Here is a 14,428-nt window from a genome sequence, read left to right as displayed (position 1 = left end):
CTGTTTTACTCGGGAGACTTCGCTGAACACAAATATTAGTGTTTCAAAACAGTAAAACATATCACAGCGATGATATTGTCAGTGAAAGTGAAGTTTTTTGCATTTTTCACACACAAACAGCTCTTTCACTGAGGATATTATTGCTGTGATATATTTTACTGTTCTGATACACTAATATTTGTGTTCAGCGAAGTCTCCTGAGTATAACAGTACCCCACATGTAGAGGTTTTATAGTGTTTGTGAAAGTTACAGGGTCAAATATAAGGCTTGATTTTTTTTATTGAAATTTGTCAGATTGGTTAGGTTGCCTTTGACAGCGTATGGTAGCCAAGGAATGAGAATTAGCCCCATGATGGCATACCATTTACAAAAGAAGACAACCCAAGGTATTGCAAATGGGGTATGTTCAGCCTTTTTTAGTAGCCACTTAGTCACAAACACCGGCCAAAGTTAGCGGTTTTTGCATTTTTAACACACAAACAAATATAAATGCTAACTTTGGCCAGTGTTTGTGACTAGGTGGCTACTAAAAAAGACTGGACATACCCCATTTTAAATACCCTGGGTTGTCTACTTTAAAAAATATGTACATGTTAGGTGTGTTTCGGGGATTTATGACAGATAACGGTGTAACAATGTCACTATTGATACATTTAAAATATATATATATTGAAACAGCAATTTCCTACTTGTATTTATAGGCCTATAACTTGCAAAAAAAAGCAATAAAGCATGTAAACACTGGGTGTTTTTAAACTCGGGACAAAATTTTGAATCTATTTAGCAGTTTTTTTCATTAGCTTTTGTAGATAAGTAAAAGATTTTTCAAGTAAAAGTCCAAAAACATGTTTTTTTTTTATTTTTCACCATATTTCATTATTTTTTTTAAATACAATATATGACATAATATAAATACTGGTATGTAAAGAAAGCCCTTCTTGTCGTGAAAAAAACAATATATAACTTGTATGGGAACCGTAAATGAGAGAGCGGAAAATTACAGCTAAACACAAACACCACAAAAGTGTTAAAACTGCTCTGGTCCTTAACGTACAAACATCGCAAAAACAGGCCGGTCCTGAAGGGGTTAACTCCTAAATGACAGTGAATTGAGCAGTGAAATTGCAGGGGAATGCAATCCATCTCAAATTATTTGGCCTAAATAAAATAGTCAATTGTAGTGAACTGAAAACCAAACTTCTAAATGTTAAAATACCTAATTACAATAACGCAGTTAACAGGTTCACATCAAATAGACATCACTGCAGCCTTTTGCTAAAATAAAAAATAACCAAACTAAAAATAAATATGTGCAAATCATGTCCGTACAGACCACAGTAGTCTGTAGAAAAGAGAGGGGGGGGGAAAAAAAAAAAACACAGCAAAGAACATTATATTGCAGACTCAGCAGGAAAGACAGCAAAAACAGGAACCATGTCGACATTGGGTTTGTTTCCTTACCTCGCTGACCCACCACGTTTCCTACTTAGAATGAATGAATAGCTCTTCCTTGTCCTGATCACAGCTGGAAAAGAGAAAAGAGGGCGGGATTAGGGAGGATTTAACCATTCACAACACAAACAGCAGTCACGCAGCGTTATGCATTTTAAGTGTACTAACTGGGAAACCAGAAGGGTACAATCAAAAGGGCAAATTAGGCATGCAGGGTTCATAAGACAGAAAGAAAGCCCATTAAGCCATTTTAAAAGCATACGTTGATGTTGACAGCAGTGAATTCCTCATTCCACACTGTAAAGACACATTTTTGCTGTGGAGGATAAAATTATATATATATATATATATATATATATATATATATATTTAAGCATTGGGATCTAATGATGCACACGCAGTAGTTGCTACACTGCGCCTACAAAACAGTTCTCACTGAAAAATATTAAATCCAATTCTTCTCCATGAGAATCTCTAACAAGCTCAATGCGTGTAAGTAAGGGAACCCTTCTACGTGTATGACAGCCAGCAGGATGCATCCAAGGACATTTATAAAACGGTGGGTTTCTCTTGTAACTGGCACTTTTATAAATGAGAAAAAGAAGACAGTGAGTTAACCCTTAATGTACTCAGCAAGCTGGAGCATTCCTTTAACAGAGTCTCAAAGAATGACCTTGCATATAGGAAAGTCCTTATCACATTTTATTTCCATTTATACAACTTCTCCTGTAGCGATTACGTTTAGGCATTTTTTACGCCCATTATACAGCGCTCCATAATATGTTGCCAGTATAAATACTGATTATATATACACATTTTTTAACATATAGCGCAATTAGAAATTCACTCTTAAAGAGTGCGACAGACAGTGAGTAACTTTTAAAACCTGGCCAGTAGTGGAGGACTTGGAATTTGAAGCCCTGCATATAACCTGGGGTTTTACTCAGATACTATATGCACATCCAGAATTCACAATGCTTCTTTTAGCTACTATACACACACACACACACACACATAAAATGGAGATCACTCCATAGACATGGTGTATTTAAATGCATAGATTCTCTATATGGTCAACTTTTCACTTTATGTTACCAAACGTTTATCAATGGCAGTGGTGCAAACTTGTTATGGTGCACAGAGTGACCCTGGCTGGATGCTGGACAAGCTGCAAATAGAGACCTTGCTGGTTGAACAGAACCAACTTATTTTTTGCTTACTCACTGATCTTGGATTGGTCATAAAATTTCACATTTTATAGGGTTATTAATTAAAGTGAGAATTCATAGTGAATTTCAAATTTAAGGTCGAAGAGGGAAGTTAGAGAGTAGTATACCAGTATAGGGGTATTAGAAGCACATAAAAAGTGCTATAGGTAATAGTACCAATGGGAGGCTAAAGATGAAACAAAAACAAAAAAAAGAATTTATTGAAAAAAATATAAATGCTAAAAATTGCTAGAAACTTGGCAATCACCCAAAGTGTAACACACAAATAAATAAAGTGGAAAACCCTGAAGTAAATAATTAAATGAAAAACGTTATTTACTTCAGGTTTTTCCACTTTATTTATTTGTGTGTTACACTTTGGGTGATTGCCAAGTTTCTAGCAATTTTTAGCATTTATATTTTTTTCAATAAATTCTTTTTTTTGTTTTTGTTTCATCTTTAGCCTCCCATTGGTACTATTACCTATAGCACTTTTTATGTGCTTCTAATACCCCTATACTGGTATACTACTCTCTAACTTCCCTCTTCGATTCCACTAGGGGTTACCCCCCTTCTCCTTCAGTATACCAGAGTGAGCTGTACTCCGTATATACTAGAGTATAAGCCGACCCGAATATAAGCCGAGGCCCCTAATTTTACCCCAAAAAACTGGGAAAACGTATTGACTCGAGTAGAAGACCAGGGTGGGAAATGCAGCAGCTACTGGTAAATTTCTAAATAAAATTAGATCCTAAAAAAATTATATTAATTGAATATTTACAGTGTGTGTATATAATGAGTGCAGTGTGTGTGTATGAGTGCAGTGTGTGTGTGTGTATGAGTGCAGTGTGTGTGTGTGTATGAGTGCAGTGTGTGTGTGTGTATGACTGCAGTGTGTGTGTGTGTATGACTGCAGTGTGTGTGTGTATGACTGCAGTGTGTGTGTATGACTGCAGTGTGTGTGTATGACTGCAGTGTGTGTGTATGACTGCAGTGTGTGTGTATGACTGCAGTGTGTGTGTGTATGACTGCAGTGTGTGTGTGTGTATGACTGCAGTGTGTGTGTGTGTATGAGTGCAGTGTGTATATGAATGCAGTGTGTATATGAATGCAGTGTGTATGAGTGCAGTGTGTATGAGTGCAGTGTGTGTGTGAATGCAGTGCCTTGGTGGGGGGTGGGCATTTTTAATATTTGTTTTAATTATTATTTTAATATTTTTTATTTTTGTTATATTATTATTTTTTGTTATATTATTATTTTATTTTATTATTTATATATTTTTTTTCTTCCCCCCTCCCTGCTTGATACATGGCAGGGAGGGGGGCTCTCCTTCCCTGGTGGTCCAGTGGCATTGGTAGTTCAGTGGGGGGGAGGGGGTGTGGCAAAGAGCACTTACCTCTCCTTCAGCTCCCTTCTCCTCCGCGACGGTCCGGTCAGCTCCCCTGTCAGCTCACAGTGTAAGTCTTGCGAGAGCCGCACTCTCGCAAGGCTTACACTGGGAGCTGACCGAGGTGCTGAACGGACCGGCGCGGAGGAGGAGGGAGCTGACAGGAGCTGCAGGAGAGGTAAGTAAACTCTCTGCCAGCCCCTGTCTGTATTATGGCAATGTACAGACACTGACTCGAGTATAAGCCGAGTTGGGGTTTTTCAGCACAAAAAATGTGCTGAAAAACTCGGCTTATACGGTAATCTGTTTCTTGTCAAATTTAAGGTCCAATTAGCCAAACTGGAAAATCCTCTAAATCAGTTATTCAGTTTGGCTACTATGGCCTCTTTGGATTCATATTTTTGTAACGTGTGAGACTAGTACATCAGAGGGATAAATACTTGACTTGCAGAATCTTTCAGATTTTGGCCATTAATAACCAACCGGTGACTGACTATAGCCTTGTTGGAGAGTTTTTTGCAGATGTGCTTATCTAAAGCTGTTTTAGGTTACATTTTGCCATTCGGATTAAAGGAACACTATAGTCACCTAAATTACTTTAGCTAAATAAAGCAGTTTTAGTGTATAGATCATTCCCCTGCAATTTCACTGCTCAATTCACTGTCATTTAGGAGTTAAATCACTTTGTTTCTGTTTATGCAGCCCTAGCCACACCTCCCCTGGCTATGATTGACAGAGCCTGCATGAAAAAAAAACTGGTTTCCCTTTCAAACAGATGTAATTTACCTTAAATAATTGTATCTCAATCTCTAAATTGAACTTTAATCACATACAGGAGGCTCTTGCAGGGTCTAGCAAGCTATTAACATAGCAGGGGATAAGTAAATCTTAATTAAACAGAACTTGCAATAAAGAGAGCCTAAATAGGGCTCTCTTTACAGGAAGTGTTTATGGAAGGCTGTGCAAGTCACATGCAGGGAGGTGTGACTAGGGTTCATAAACAAAGGGATTTAACTCCTAAATGGCAGAGGATTGAGCAGTGAGGCTGCAGGGGCATGTTCTATACACCAAAACTGCTTCATTAAGCTATAGATGTGCAGGTGACTATAGTGTCCCTTTAAAGTTTGCTAAAATTCACATAAACAGTGTTACTAAAGTGAGAGTTCAAAGTGAATATCAAATGTAAGGTCATAATAGCACAATGTGGATAATGTGGACTTGAAGTTAAAATGCACATTGAATTTTCACTTTAGTGATTTATCGAATGCTTCAGTACGGTGATTATTTGATAGACCCAGCACTCCCAAGCAACCAAGTCCTGCAAAATCTTCAGAGCAGAGACTGGGCCCCTTAAAACAGCATTAACACCCAGCACTCCCAAGCAACCAAGTCCTGCAAAATCTTCAGAGCAGAGACTGGGCCCCTTAAAACAGCATTAACACCCAGCACTCCCAAGCAACCAAGTCCTGCAAAATCTTCAGAGCAGAGACTGGGCCCCTTAAAACAACATTAACACCCAGCACTCCCAAGCAATATATATCTCCCATCCTGATCTTCTGTTTTTGTTTTTCTTAAAGCTGGTATGATCATGTCATTTTATGTTCATTCCCTAAGACTCGTTGTTAATTGTTTGTTTAGCTAGTGTTACTACTCTCACTGATAATCTAGTAAATTTATGTTCATGGTTTATGACTTTCACCTATCTGATCCTTCCTATCTTTTTATCCTAAATGTTCTCTCCTTTTAGTTTTTCATCTCTAATTAATTACCTCAATAGCCCCATGTCTCCCCACCCATAATAGTGTGTTTTGTTTCTTTTTTTTTTTCTAACCTCAGACCTTATATTTCAGACTGGCCCCCTTAAAACAGCATTAACACCCAGCACTCCCAAGCAACCAAGTCCTGCAAAATCTTCAGAGCAGAGGTATCATCTCTGGAAGATCGCCCACACCATGGTCAACAACTTACTTATAGATAGTGCACATCAGCTGGTTTCCTTAACACACCAATCAAGTTACCAAACCTCTCCTCACCTGATGTCATTTAACACACTGCATACTTACACTGGTTTAAACACTCATTGATATTTGTGTGTGTTTGTATATATGATCTACATATCTATATAATACACATTTTCTCTAATGTTCTCCCTTCTATTTTTCACTTTAACACTAACTTCTCTGATCACTAAAATATCCCTATCCTTTCACTCACCTGTCCCTGGCAACACAATCCTCATTACTTCCACCTTACTCCCCTCCCCTCTCTATTCATCCCATGCACTCTACACATACCTTTCCAGCCTATCTCCACCAACTCCTCCCAAATCTACATACATACCCTCCTACAAAACTTTCAAATCCTACTCCCACCTTCACTTCCTTTCTATCCTTCTGCTCCTAGCAGCTGGTGATGTATCTCCAAACCCCGGTCCCCTCTCAACAAACACAGCACATACTAACCCAAGGACCCACACTAATCTCATACCCATCTCATGTTCCTCTAGATCCTCCTTCAATACTGCCCTCTGGAACGCACGCTCTGTTTGCAATATAACTAAATCCACTGCTGTCCATGACTTCTTTATCTCTCGTTCAATAGATTTACTAGCCTTAACAGAAACCTGTCTCTCCCCCTCTGACACTGCCACCCCTGCATCTTTGTCCTTCGGTGGTCTCCAACTTACCCACAACCCAAGAAACTCTGAATGTAAAGGTGGTGGTGTTGGGTTTCTCCTCTCCCCTCACTGCTCTTTTAAACCTCTTCCCACCCCCCCCTTCCCTCTCTTTCCCGTCATTTGAAATACATTCAATTCGCCTTTTCAAACCCTTCTCCGCTAACATTGCTGTTATTTACCGTCCCCCTGGTTCCCCTCTTCTCTTCCTTGACCACTTTGCTGCCTGGCTACCCTATTTCCTCTCTTCTAACATTCCATCCCTAATTCTAGGGGACTTCAATATTCCTATAAACCCACCTTTGACCTCTGCAGCCACTAAACTACTTTCAATGACTTCCTCCCTCGGGCTATCACAGTGGGCAAATTCTCCCACCCATGTAGCTGGCAATACCCTTGACCTAATCTTCACTTATGCATGTACAGTAACTAATATCTGCAACACTCCATACCCACTCTCTGATCACCACCTCTTATCATTTGCTCTTGCGTACCCCCTCACCCAACAACCTCAGCCTAACCCCCCTCAACTCAGGAGGGACCTTAATTCTCTGGATCTCCAACAGTTGTCAGCTGACATTGATTCACAACTGCTGTCCATCCCTTCCCTCTCCTGTCCTTCACTGGCCATCTCCATATATAACTCTACTCTTACATCTGCCTTGAACACTGCAGCGCCACTCCAAACAAGCACCTCAAGGAGGACCCGCCCCCAACCATGGCATACTAAATCAACGCGCTACCTGCAAAGATGCTCCCGTTGTGCTGAACGCTCCTGGAGGAAGTCTCGTACCCAATCAGACTTTCTCCATTATAGATTCATATTGTGTTCATACAGTGCAGCCCTTGCCCTTGCCAAACAGTCCTATTTTTCCTCTCTCATTAGTTCATGTTCCCGCAACCCCAGGCGTCTCTTTGACACCTTTAATTCTCTTCTTCGCCCTGCTGTGGCCACCCCCAAAACTAACCTTACTTCTGATAACTTTGCATGTTACTTCACTGACAAGATTGAACAGCTAAGGAAAGAATTCTCCCCTCCTTGCCTTTCTGTTTCTCAATCACACATAGATCATGCATTTCCTACCCTTCAGACATTCTCCCCAGCTACTGACCAAGAGGTGGCTGCTCTTCTTTGCTCCTCTCGCCCCACCACTTGCCCGCTCGATCCTGTCCCATCTCACCTTATCAGATCTCTCTCCACTTGTCTTGTGCCTTCTCTAACACACATCTTCAACTGCTCACTCTCTTCTGGCATCGTCCCTGCTGACCTTAAACATGCCACTGTAGTACCTATACTAAAAAAAACATCCCTCGACTCATCCACCCTCTCTAATTACCGTCCCATATCCCTGCTCCCTTTTTCCTCAAAGCTTCTGGAAAGGCTTGTCTTTACCCGTGTGTCTCATTTCCTCAATTCCAACTCTCTCCTTGACCCCCTTCAATCTGGCTTCCGCCCTCTCCACTCTACAGAGACTGCCCTTATCAAAGTCACTAACGACCTAATCGCAGCTAAATCCAAAGGCCACTACTCCATACTAATTCTTCTTGACCTCTCAGCGGCCTTTGACACCGTTGATCATGCTCTCCTTCTTCAAACTCTTCAATCACTTGGTCTCTGTGACTCTGTCCTCTCGTGGTTTTCCTCTTATCTCTCCCAACGCTCATTCAGTGTCTCATTTTCTAATGATACCTCCTCCCCTCGCCCTGTCTCGGTTGGAGTTCCCCAAGGCTCCGTCCTTGGTCCACTTCTATTTTCTCTTTATACTGCCTCTCTTGGCAAACTTATTACCTCTTTTGGATTCCACTACCACCTGTATGCTGATGACACCCAGCTATATCTCTCCTCCCCGGACCTCTCCCCTGCCATCCTGCAACGTGTCACTGCTTGCCTTTCTTCCATCTCTGACTGGATGTCCTCCCGCTTTCTGAAACTCAATCTCTCAAAAACTGAGCTCCTTGTCTTTCCTCCTCCTAATACTGATCCTCCTCTTTCACTCTCCCTTCAAGTTTGTGGTACCAACATCAGTCCATCCTTGCAAGCGCGCTGTCTTGGCGTCATACTTGACTCTGGTCTCACCTTTGAGCCTCACATCCAGCATGTTGCCAAATCCTGTAGATTCCATCTTAAAAACATAGCCCGCATCCGCCCCTTTCTTGCACCAGATACTACCAAGGAGCTTGTCCATGCTCTGGTAATCTCCCGCATGGATTACTGTAACCCTCTCCTGATTGGTCTTCCCAAAAGCCGTACTGCACCCCTACAGTCCGTAATGAACGCTGCGGCTAGACTGATTTTCCTCTCTAGTCGTTTCTCTCACACCTCACCCCTCTGCCAGTCCTTACATTGGCTTCCTGTATGCTATAGGAGTCAATTCAAGGTACTAACTCACACCTATAAAGCACTGAACAACTCTATCCCCTCTTATATCTCCTCACAGATCCACAGGTATGTCCCTTCTCGGTCTCTCCGTTCTGCCCGTGACCACCTCTTGTCCGTTGTCCGCACTCGTACGGCCAACTCGCGCTTGCAGGACTTCTCGCGGGCGGCTCCCTTCCTATGGAATAGCCTGCCTACCGCCATCAGACTCTCCCCTAGTCTTGCATCTTTTAAGAAGTGCCTTAAAACTCATCTCTTTAGGAAAGCATATGGCCTCCAAGACTAACCCTTACCTCACATACCTGTCTCTTGCCCTCTCCTAAAGGGCAGTCCACCTTATTTGATTGCAAATTCCTGTCCTAATGTGTTTTACACCCACCTCCTATAGAATGTAAGCTCGATCGAGCAGGGTCCTCTTCAACCTATTGTTCCTGTAAGTTTATTTGTAATTGTCCTATCTATAGTTAAATCCCTTCTCATAATATTGTAAAGCGCTACGGAATCTGTTGGCGCTATATAAATTGCAATAATAATAATAATAATAGATCTGCCAGCAAATCTGGTCCCAGCCTGATGTAACATTTGGTTCTCTTGAATTTGCAGGCAAACAGCTGGAGCAAAAAGATGTAACTTACACTAGTTTGATAGTTACCTCCATGGGAGAAAGGACCAACACCATAGACGAGCCCAGCATACCACAAATAGTAAAACATTATTTGTCTTTATGAAAAGAGATTAACAAAACAAAAATAAGTCGGAATGTCTGAAATTTCTACGCAATCAAAAGATTTTAAGAAAAAAACTTTTTTGAACTGAGGCGTGATGGAAACAGTCATAATACTGCATGAGCAACGTATTCCGATGGCAACTTATTGCGCAAACGTTAAGATTGTCTTTAGAGAAAGGGAGAAATTCAAAGGACACTATAGGCACCAATGCCACGCTAGCTCATTGAAGTGTTCTGGGTGCACTGTCCCCGGCCCCCTCGGTCCTGCAATGTAAAACATTGCAGTTTTAGAGAAATAGCAATGTTTACCAGACAGCCACTAAAGGCGCTTTTGACATTTTACCAGACTTTAAGTTGCCTGATGATAGATGTCCTCACGCTCTGCATGAGTGCATCCAGCGTCAGTGATTTAATGGTTTCCTAAGACGAAGGCCTAATTCGCGCACCACCCTTTATTGGCTCCTTTAAGGAGCTACTCCAAGCACCATGACAGCTTCAGTGATTTGAAGTGGTAAGGGTGCCTAGAGTCTGTATGTGCAGCGTTTCACTTTGAATGTTGTTTAACCGGTCTGCTGACGGAGGTGTAACTCTACCTCCAGCAGCGTCATTGGATTGTCATCTGCCAGTCCAGACTCGAGTTCCAGGCTGACCAACGTTAATCAGGTGCGACTTTTGTTACCGATCTCAGCCAATGAATGGCGGTGAGCGCGATATCTACGGTCTGCAGATGCCGGAAGTGTGTCACTGGACGACTAGGGAAAATTAGGGCCCATTGGGGACCCCAGTAGGGGGCCAAACCATTGCACATGAGTACAGCGGAAGCGCCAGTAACTGAGGAGGAACCGGCGGAGGGGGATGGTTGGTCGTGCCCACGAAGGTCAGGTTCGGGTAAGTAGAACTCACCTTTCCCTGACCCCGGTCACCTGGCGGCCATTATTGGGGGTCTTTGGAAGTTATACCCCAGACGGTGACCGCGCCGCTTTATCGAGGTCACTTTTTTTGTGCGGTGGTTATTGTGCTGCCAGTGGGGCGCGTACTGGAGGGGGGAGGGGTTTATAAACTGGCCTGAAAGGCAGGGCAGTGGCTCTGCTCACAGTGAATCTGGAGTTTGTTAAATGTGATAATAAATCTGTGTTTTCTAGATTATTAGTGACATCTCTGGCACTGCGAGGGTTAACCTAACGGGATACTGAGGGGAATGTGACGTCACCAGGCTAGGATCACACGCGCCATTCCACGAGATCCCAGCGCGCGCCCAGCTCCAACGTCAGCGTCACCCGCCACGTGACACGAAGCCGCACGGCGGCCATGTTCGTTTCTGGCAATAGTAAAAAAAAAAAAAAATCTCTTTTTTTTTTTTTTTTTCGATTCTCATATCACGACTTTACCTCAGCAAGTCGTAAAATGTCGTAAACGCCGCGCCCTTACTTCGGAATTTCACGGACAGGGCAGGTTCGCGAGCTCACACACGCCACTAAGAGCGAATTCCAGCTGCCGTTTTAGCTGCTCAATAACTGCCTCCACCTTCTTTTTTTTTTTTTTTTTTTTTTTAACCCCCCCCCCCCCCCCTTTGCTCCTCCTATTGTTTTGGTCCGCCCACACTAAACATGGCGCTGGGAGGGTTCGGCCTCTGCGTGACGCGGCCTCGCGCACGGTGACCTGACCACGCCCTCAGCGCGAGCGCTCCTCACAGTTCTTCAGGCGATAGGCAGGCGTCACGCGCGGGGAGGCGTGGCCTCCGCGGCTCGCCATTGGTCAACCGACGTGTGACGTCGCTGAGCGGGTATGGGGTGTCGTCTTAGCGCCGCTGGGAGGTGGAGGCGGTGAATGAGAATCTGCGCTGAGTGTCCGCTTCAGGGGGGAACAGAGAGCGGGGTCACTCACCGGGCTCCCGGACACACAGCCAGCGGGCTATGAGGTGAGCGAGCCATCCGAGGCCTGGGGGAGGGAGAGACCTTCTAATAGCCTTCTCAAAACATGGACTACATTTCCCATGATCCTCACCCATCATTCTGAGTGCCTGGGCATCATGGGAAATGTAGTCCAGATCTGCTAGGGCAATGGAAGGTGAGCCTCTCCTGTATATGGAGTATAAGAAGTGATGGGCAGGGATGGAGGAGATCCCTGGCTGCCCTGCTCTGTGTACACTGTGTATTACACGCAGCCCTCACTGGGATAACACCCAGGGCTTATACAGAGAGCATTGAAATAAAGCAGGATGCAGCCATGGAAGGCAGGACAGTCACTATCTCACTGAGTCTTATCCCTGGACCATAATATAATGAGGATACAGACAGGATTTATACAGAGAGCATTGAAATAAAGCAGGATGCAGCCATGGAATGCATGGCAGTCACTATCTCACTGAGTCTTATCCCTGGACCATAATATAATGAGGATACAGTCAGGATTTATACAGAGAGCATTGAAATAAAGCAGGATGCAGCCATGGAAGGCAGGACAGTCACTATCTCACTGAGTCTTATCCCTGGACCATAATATAATGAGGATACAGACAGGATTTATACAGAGAGCATTGAAATAAAGCAGGATGCAGCCATGGAATGCATGGCAGTCACTATCTCACTGAGTCTTATCCCTGGACCATAATATAATGAGGATACAGACAGGATTTATACAGAGAGCATTGAAATAAAGCAGGATGCAGCCATGGAAGGCAGGACAGTCACTATCTCACTGAGTCTTATCCCTGGACCATAATATAATGAGGATACAGTCAGGATTTATACAGAGAGCATTGAAATAAAGCAGGATGCAGCCATGGAAGGCAGGACAGTCACTATCTCACTGAGTCTTATCCCTGGACCATAATATAATGAGGATACAGTCAGGATTTATACAGAGAGCATTGAAATAAAGCAGGATGCAGCCATGGAAGGCAGGACAGTCACTATCTCACTGAGTCTTATCCCTGGACCATAATATAATGAGGATACAGTCAGGATTTATACAGAGAGCATTGAAATAAAGCAGGATGCAGCCATGGAAGGCATGGCAGTCACTATCTCACTGAGTCTTATCCCAGGACCATAATATAATGAGGATACAGACAGGATTTATACAGAGAGCATTGAAATAAAGCAGGATGCAGCCATGGAAGGCAGGACAGTCACTATCTCACTGAGTCTTATCTCTGGACCATAATATAATGAGGATACAGACAGGATTTATACAGAGAGCATTGAAATAAAGCAGGATGCAGCCATGGAAGGCATGGCAGTCACTATCTCACTGAGTCTTATCTCTGGACCATAATATAATGAGGATACAGTCAGGATTTATACAGAGAGCATTGAAATAAAGCAGGATGCAGCCATGGAATGCATGGCAGTCACTATCTCACTGAGTCTTATCCCTGGACCATAATATAATGAGGATACAGACAGGATTTATACAGAGAGCATTGAAATAAAGCAGGATGCAGCCATGGAATGCATGGCAGTCACTATCTCACTGAGTCTTATCCCTGGACCATAATATAATGAGGATACAGACAGGATTTATACAGAGAGCATTGAAATAAAGCAGGATGCAGCCATGGAATGCATGGCAGTCACTATCTCACTGAGTCTTATCCCTGGACCATAATATAATGAGGATACAGTCAGGATTTATACAGAGAGCATTGAAATAAAGCAGGATGCAGCCATGGAATGCATGGCAGTCACTATCTCACTGAGTCTTATCCCTGGACCATAATATAATGAGGATACAGTCAGGATTTATACAGAGAGCATTGAAATAAAGCAGGATGCAGCCATGGAATGCATGGCAGTCACTATCTCACTGAGTCTTATCCCTGGACCATAATATAATGAGGATACAGTCAGGATTTATACAGAGAGCATTGAAATAAAGCAGGATGCAGCCATGGAAGGCATGGCAGTCATTATCTCACTGAGTCTTATCCCAGGGCCATAATATAATGAGGATACAGTCAGGATTTATACAGAGAGCATTGAAATAAAGCAGGATGCAGCCATGGAAGGCAGGACAGTCACTATCTCACTGAGTCTTATCCCTGGACCATAATATAATGAGGATACAGACAGGATTTATACAGAGAGCATTGAAATAAAGCAGGATGCAGCCATGGAATGCATGGCAGTCACTATCTCACTGAGTCTTATCTCTGGACCATAATATAATGAGGATACAGACAGGATTTATACAGAGAGCATTGAAATAAAGCAGGATGCAGCCATGGAATGCATGGCAGTCACTATCTCACTGAGTCTTATCTCTGGACCATAATATAATGAGGATACAGACAGGATTTATACAGAGAGCATTGAAATAAAGCAGGATGCAGCCATGGAAGGCATGGCAGTCATTATCTCACTGAGTCTTATCCCAGGGCCATAATATAATGAGGGTAAAGCCAGGATTTCTACCAAGGGGAGAGGAATAAAACCATGAAATCTGCAATGCAGCTTCTCCTCCTTCCTGACAGATTGATTTCCAGGGCTGGTATGATATAAAGGAATTTTCCTTTGGCCCAAGTCATGAAGGGATTATTACAAGAATGAAACCCCAATTTCAGCTCCCTGCTAGGCTTTATGGATCCAATTTATGTAATA

At 43.0% G+C, this 14,428-nt stretch overlaps 2 protein-coding genes across 9 annotated transcripts in view; one reads left to right on the top strand and one right to left on the bottom strand.

Annotated features, from left to right (window-relative positions):
- Nucleotides 1–11,355, bottom strand: part of CRYZL1 (crystallin zeta like 1) — a 46,514-nt gene extending 35,159 nt beyond the window's left edge. The window contains exons 1-2 of the mRNA XM_063442670.1: nucleotides 11,216–11,355; nucleotides 1,463–1,526 (exon numbers count right to left, since the gene is read on the bottom strand). The gene's annotated coding sequence lies outside the window, so the exon portion shown is untranslated. The remainder of the gene's footprint in view (nucleotides 1–1,462; nucleotides 1,527–11,215) is intronic.
- A 222-nt stretch (nucleotides 11,356–11,577) lies between these two features.
- The window catches only part of ITSN1 (intersectin 1), a 140,573-nt gene continuing 137,722 nt past the window's right edge, over nucleotides 11,578–14,428 (top strand). For all 8 annotated transcript variants that reach the window (XR_010090429.1, XM_063447584.1, XM_063447565.1 and 5 more), the window contains exon 1: nucleotides 11,578–11,745. The gene's annotated coding sequence lies outside the window, so the exon portion shown is untranslated. The remainder of the gene's footprint in view (nucleotides 11,746–14,428) is intronic.

The sequence above is a fragment of the Pelobates fuscus genome, chromosome 1 (assembly GCF_036172605.1).
Source record: "Pelobates fuscus isolate aPelFus1 chromosome 1, aPelFus1.pri, whole genome shotgun sequence".
Taxonomy (NCBI): Eukaryota; Metazoa; Chordata; class Amphibia; order Anura; family Pelobatidae; genus Pelobates; species Pelobates fuscus.
This window is presented reverse-complemented; position numbering and strand designations above follow the sequence as displayed.